Source organism: Bos indicus x Bos taurus, chromosome 8, assembly GCF_003369695.1.
Source record: "Bos indicus x Bos taurus breed Angus x Brahman F1 hybrid chromosome 8, Bos_hybrid_MaternalHap_v2.0, whole genome shotgun sequence".
In the NCBI taxonomy this organism is placed as follows: domain Eukaryota; kingdom Metazoa; phylum Chordata; class Mammalia; order Artiodactyla; family Bovidae; genus Bos; species Bos indicus x Bos taurus.
This window is the reverse complement of record NC_040083.1, coordinates 104388501-104395241: the sequence shown is the minus strand read 5'-3', so window position 1 is coordinate 104395241 and position 6741 is coordinate 104388501.

Below are 6741 nucleotides of genomic sequence, written 5' to 3'. Positions count from 1 at the left end.
GTGTGTGTTGCGTGTTCAGTCGCTCAGTTGTGTCTGATTCTTTGTGACCCCATGGACTGTAGCTCATCAGGCTCCTCTGTCCATGGGATTTTCCAGGCAAGAGTACTGGAGTGGGTTGCCATTTCCTCCTCCAGGGGATCATCCTGATTCAGAGATTGAAACTGTCTCCTGTATCTCCTTCATTACAGGCAGATTCTTTACAGTTGAGCCACTGGGGAAGCCCACCATGGACGTAGCAACCATGAAGGGTAAATTTCTCAGCCATGTGGCTGGAATACAGCACAGTACATGCTGAGCAAGTGCCAGACACTATCAACATATTATTCTGGTTGCTATTACCACCTCTTCGTATATATCTTGGTGACATTTAGCTATTTAGCTCAGATACTCATATCTGAAATTTAAAATACTGTGTTAAACATGACACTCTCAGAAGTTCAGCAGAATACACTCAGAAGTTCTGTTATTTCTGACTTTGCTACTGACAAAAGCCATTTTTCCTGATATAGACTATACAATGGAGTAGTTGAGGGGGACAGGAGATTCACACTTTAGGATTTGGCCTGAATTTAATGATTAAATGCTTTACTGTGACCTATGTTGAAATAAGTTTGTGCAGGGCAAAATGTTATGGTCTGAACTAGCTTTGCAAACTGGATTTTTAAAACTACAAGGAATGGCCCCACTCTCATACCCTCTCTCTAAACCATCAATTGGGTAAGCATCAGATCAAACAGGAAAGCAGAAGCAACCTGTGAGAGATATCCCTGGGCCTTCGTCACTGCTTTGGGTTCTGGGATGTCTATGCTTTTTGGAGTTTCATGCTGTGGCATTGCCGTGGCATCACCGTGGTTCTGCCTGCTCGTAACCATCCCTGGCTACTGCCTCTGTTCTTGGTGTCAGACACCAGCCTGGCCCAGCTGCTTGGCTTTGCTGACTCAGTGGGTCTGACACCTGGCAGAGCAGACCTGTGTGCCGACCCCAGAAATTAACGAGGAGACTGATTTGCTGCCAGGAAAGACCTGTGCCTTTGGGTACCAGGAAGAGAAAACAGGCTCAGAGAGATCTGAATATCCCTCTAACTGCACCAGTTAGCATTTGACAGCATCAGCCTTTCCATCATTAGGCCAACTTACATAGTTTTATATGCAAGCTGTAAAATGGATTCAAGTCTGAAGCCTGAAGCAAGTCCTTTATCACAAGATCTCTGCCTCCCTGGAACATCACTGGTTTCCAAACTTGCAGGGAAGTAGAGTGGTTGGGGTGAGGGGAGCCACTGAGCAGTTTAAAACTAATTCAAAAAACAGAAAGATAGCAACATGTGTTTCTTTATAAAAATGTGACTTCATTTATACAATCACCTAGTCCACCATCTGCTAAAAGCTCACTCACTGTGGTCCCTTGTTCCTTGATCCCCTCAGGTCCTTAGTCCTAGCAGAATAAGAAAATCAGAACCTTCCAGGGCTGCAGTCTTGTGTTCCAGGACCTTTAAAATGTCTTAGTAAAATACAATTAATTACTAACTCTGACAATCCATGTTTAAATAAGATAAAGAACATAATGGAAAAAAAAAAAAAAACCAGGAATATGTTTAGGTCTAGAATTAGCCACCAAACTATCTCAGCAAATGCTTTAATATGTTTGCTTTCTATCTGGTTTGAATGTTTTGTCACCCAACACTCACTAAAATGTGACTCTGCTTGGTAGAGAATCACACGACTCCAAGCACTCCTGAATGTTACAATAAATTTTCTCTCTCTGTGTGTGCTAAGTCGCTTCAGTCGTGTCAGACTGTCTGTGACACAATGGACTAAAGCCCGCCAGGCTCCTTTGTCCACAGGATTCTCCAGGCAAGAATCCTGGAGTGGGTTGCCATGCACTCCTCCAGGGGATCTTCCTGACCCCAGGGACTGTTTCCTACATTGACAGACATGTTCTTTACCAGTAGTGCCAGCTGGGAAGCCCCTTCTCTCTTTAGTACTGGACAAATCCAAGATGGACGGAGATTCAGAAGTGGTTTGGTTTTGTTTTTTAATAGAATTGAATTCAAACAGCGAAGTAGGGAAGTAGGGTCTAGGGAGTTAGCCAAGGAGTTGAAGAGACTGGGTGTTCATCTAAGCACCTCCTGGGGTCTGGGGCATTATCTTGGGTTCATGTGATGCCATGTAGGCACTAGAATGTGCACGTGTGCCACTCTTTCTTCGAGCCCTGATGCGTTATGGCTGCTCAGGGATTGAGCTGGGGTGCAAACCCCACCTGTGAAGAGGCTGGGGAGCTGATTCTGTGTGGGCAGCACAGAGTAATAGAGAGAACAGAGTCAGAAGACCCAGGTTCTAACCCAGCTCTGAAAACTCCGAGCTGAGGGATTTGGAATGCCTTAGTCCCTTCTCTGAGCTTCCTGAACTGTCCATTTAGGATGATAATCCGTGAACAGGTCTTCTCTCTTGGCTGCTACGAGAGCCCAATGAATGCAACAGGGATTTATAAATGGTACATCCTTCAATAACAAAAAGGTATTAGATTAATAACACTGGTGGCTCAGTAGTAAAGAACCCACCTGTGACGCAGGAGATGGGAGCTCGATTCCTGGGTTGGGAAGATCCCCTGGAGGAAGAAATGGCAAACCACTTCAGTATTTTGCTGGAAGAATCTCATTGACAGAGGCACCTGGCAAAGCTACAGTCCATGGGGTCACAAAGAGTCGGGCGTGACTGAGCGACTAAACAGTCACATCACTTAAATCCGGAGGCAGCTCTACAGGGTAGTCTTGGGGGTATAGATGGAGAGGGCATTTTGACATCAAATTTCATTGTGAGAAAGTTATTCCCTGCTTGGTGAGCTTTCAATTCTTGTCTACTTCCAGGAGAAAGTCCCAGTTTGATGCCAACGTACCTTTAACATCCCTTAAACTCTGGTTCATCTCCCTTACTAACAAAGAAACAAGATGTCTTAGGGTCAAAGCTTTCTGCAGACAGTGCTATCTAGACAGGAGTCAGATGGCATTCCCAGTCTCCAACAGGAAGCTGATGCTGCAGTCAATTACCGGGATCTCAGAATCCTCATCCAGGGCTGGGTCAATCCATGTTTCCTGATTTTGAAGACAGATTGTGAATCTGGAGTCAAAGATCATTTGCCCCTGAGGTTGCAAACTGATGGTCCACAGACTGTGTTCAACCCCCAGATATGTCTGTTTGACCTAAACAGGGCATTGCTGGTCTGTTCTATTTTTTTTAATGAGTTGCTAATTAGATGTGAAAGTAGGATATTTCACATAAAAGTCTGGATCTGGGGCTTCCCTTGAAATAATTAGAAATGCTAACAGTGCCTGATCTGTTTTTCTGCATGGTAACCGCGTATTGGGGTTACATTTTGGTAACAGCAATTCCTTGTTTGCCAGGATTCCTGCCACTGCTCTGGTTGCTTAAATTCCCTTCATATTTTTCACAAGCGATTTAACTGACTATCCTTGAATCAACCCGACTCTCACACTTATAGGTGGGCAAACTGAGATCTTGAGAGTTGGTGGATGGTCAGGTATTCAGTGACTTACCCAGAGCCAACTGGCAAAGAGGTAGGGCAAAGACAGTGGTGGGTTACTCTCCTGCCTAACTTCACACTCTTCCCAAAACACTCCTCAGCTTCTTTCATAAATAGGCTTCAAAACAACTGCAGGGTGTTCTGAATTGCTCGCCTTAGGTCGCTCCTCCCCTCCCCTCACTGCACTTTTAGCCTGAACAGCTGTCTCATGTCCCACAGCAGAACAGAGGATTTCACGAAAAAGGAATGGGATCGCACAATTCCATTACCATAGTCTAAAGAAGGATTTTTTCTTTAATTGGAGGACAATTGCTCCACAATGTTGTGTTAGTTTCTGCTGTACAACAACATTAATCAGTTGAATAAGTATATATATAAACCCTCCCTCTTGTGAAGAAGGAAATTTTAGAAATTTACACATAGCTTCATTCTAAGGAGGGATAGCATGTGAAGGGTAGTAGAGAGATAAAACCACGTAAGTCCTGGGAAAAGATTGGCAACAATCCCCCGACTATCACAGTTTTCATCTCATCTACATACCAGGCTCCTCGTCTCGAATCGTTCAGTTTACTGTTTATTATTCTTATAAATAATTTATTTTAAAGCTTTCAAGGAAAAAAAAAATTTTTTTTTCATGTCCCCAGTTCCTGACCTTTGTGAAGTCACCATCTTGGCCTCCACATGAAAGGCAAGGATTTTAACAAGATTGCATATAAAAATGGTGCAGGAAAGGGGGTGAGAGATTTTGGCACGCCAAAGCCTTCCCAAAAGGGATGGCCTTGAAAGCCAGGCTTAACAACTGCTTCAGTGATCAGTGCTAGAACTTAGATGCCCCAGCACCAACTGGCTTCGGCCAATGTCACAAGACTATGTCCAACCACACAGAACAATGTCTGCTTCAGAGTGGAGGGGGCTGATCTTGCTTTCCCAGGACCTCTGGGCTTAGACCAGATTTCACTTGTGAATCTACAAGAGTCAGCATGTTCAAGAGGTAGGGATACACTCTAATAACTACCACAGAGCCACAAATCACGGCAGTCCTGGAAAACCCGTGTGTCCTTTCTCCAGCAACACAAAGCAGTGGTGAAGGGATATCACAGAGCACTGGACGTCCCGACTCACCTCCTCTGGACCCTCCCAGTTCCACACTGGAATCCCACCTCTTCGCCCTCCATCACTCCACAAAGCTCCAGATTTCCTTGATGAATTCAAGGCTGAGCCCTGGGAACTCATCAGCTAGCTGGCGATGTGAATGGAATGATCCACATCACTTGCAAGTCAGGGCTCCCTCTGGACAGCAAGGAAGAAATCAAGTGCAAGAGAGAACTGTGCTTCCTTTCATTCATCTGTTTTCCTATCATTTACTGGGTGTCTCTGCTGTGCTAGTTGTAGTGGTGAAGGACTGAATGAGAGACACTCACAAGGATCTTCTGTCTTGGAGGAGAGACTGATGAAACAGTAGTTTCAGGAAGGAGACAGGTGTTATCAAATATAAGGTGGGGACAGGAGAATGAAAGAATATAGAATGAGGAATAGGGGAGGAAGTGACATTAGGGGCAGATGAGAAAGATCAGGGAGATCAAATACAAACCAGACAGAAGGTTGAACATATATCAGTTGAAGAAACAGCCTGAGTTAAAGCCTGGAAGCAAGTGTAATCAGGGAATTAGAAGCAGCTCCATATAAATAGAGATCAGAGGCCAGGTGAATAAAGATCTAAAAATGCCTGGTAATGCATTTTCACATATTCTACGTTCAAGAGAATCTTAAAGAAACCTTATAAACAGGGTGATGGCATGCAGAATTTAGGGAATATCATTTGTCCTGCCAGGTAGGAAACAGAAGCAGAAATCCAGGCAGATGGCAATACTCTAAAGTCACAATAATGATAAATAACAGTCTCAAAGAGAACATCCAGAACACAGAGCTGGCCTCAAATCCACCATAAACATCTCTGTGGATGAGAAACAGAATAAAAACAAGCTAAGAAACAGGCTGAAGCTACAGGCCCCTGGGTCCCCAGTCCAAAGCAGGCCGAAGCATTCAGAATTTCCACAGAGAATAAAGTTCAATTTGCTTAATATGAAGCAAGGCTGAAGAGTTCAGTTAGGCTCCCTGCTGAGAGTTAAGTTGGAGATTGAGCTCCCCTGTTAATAAGAAGAGATGGAAAATTAACTACTGCTGTGACCACTGTCTGGAGCTACAGCCACTTGAAAAAAGAGACCAGTGTATGCAGACCCATCCTTGTAGCCAGGAATCAAGGTGATCCAAGCCATAAGCTCCCTGGAGTAATAGCATCAAAATATTCCCACTGTGTCCCCGGAGCAGTAATCTCAAATGGTTGACATAAAACATAGTTCTGGATAGCAGACCCAGAGTCCATTGGAGGAAAACATTACAAATCTTCTAGAAAAGGGAGGAAATACATCAGAAGAAAATAAAACTCTTTCTGTGTAAGATTATCCTGCAGGGCAAAATTACAAAACTCATGAAGAAGCTATTAATAATCTTAAAAAAAAAAAAGCACACCATCCAAATGGCAAAATCTAAACCAAATAAAAATTAAAAATAACATTAAACCATATAAAAATCAGAAATCAAAACAATGATCATGAGATAAATAAATTACACAGAATACATTTTTTCAATCTAATAAAAGTAGCAAGTAAGGTTATAATCATCAAAGGGACAATAGAGAACCAAAAACTACCAAAAGTAGGTAAAATGGAAGCAGGAATACTGAAGAGAAAAAAGAGTTTAAGAAAAATGTGTAATTGAAAAATATGATTAAAATAAATTTTTAAAACTTAAAGGATAAATCAATATCACAATAGCTGAGTAAGGAAAAGAAAGGAAGAGAGAAATAGTCATTATAAGATTGGCTTATCTACAGACTATATCTGTTGCATTTCTATACAGTAACAACAAAAGATCAAAAAGAGAATTAAAGAAACAACCCCATTTGCCATCACATCAAAACAACAACAACAACCTAGGAGACAAAAGACTTGTACTCCAATAACTATAATATGCTGATAAAATTAACTGAGGATGACACAGAAAGATGGAAAGATACACCGTGTTCTTAGACTGGAAGAATCAATATTGTTAAAATGACTATACTACCTAAGACGATCTACAGATTCAGTGATTCATTGCAATTTCTATCAAATTATCAAGGGCATTTGACAGAACAAAAAATTT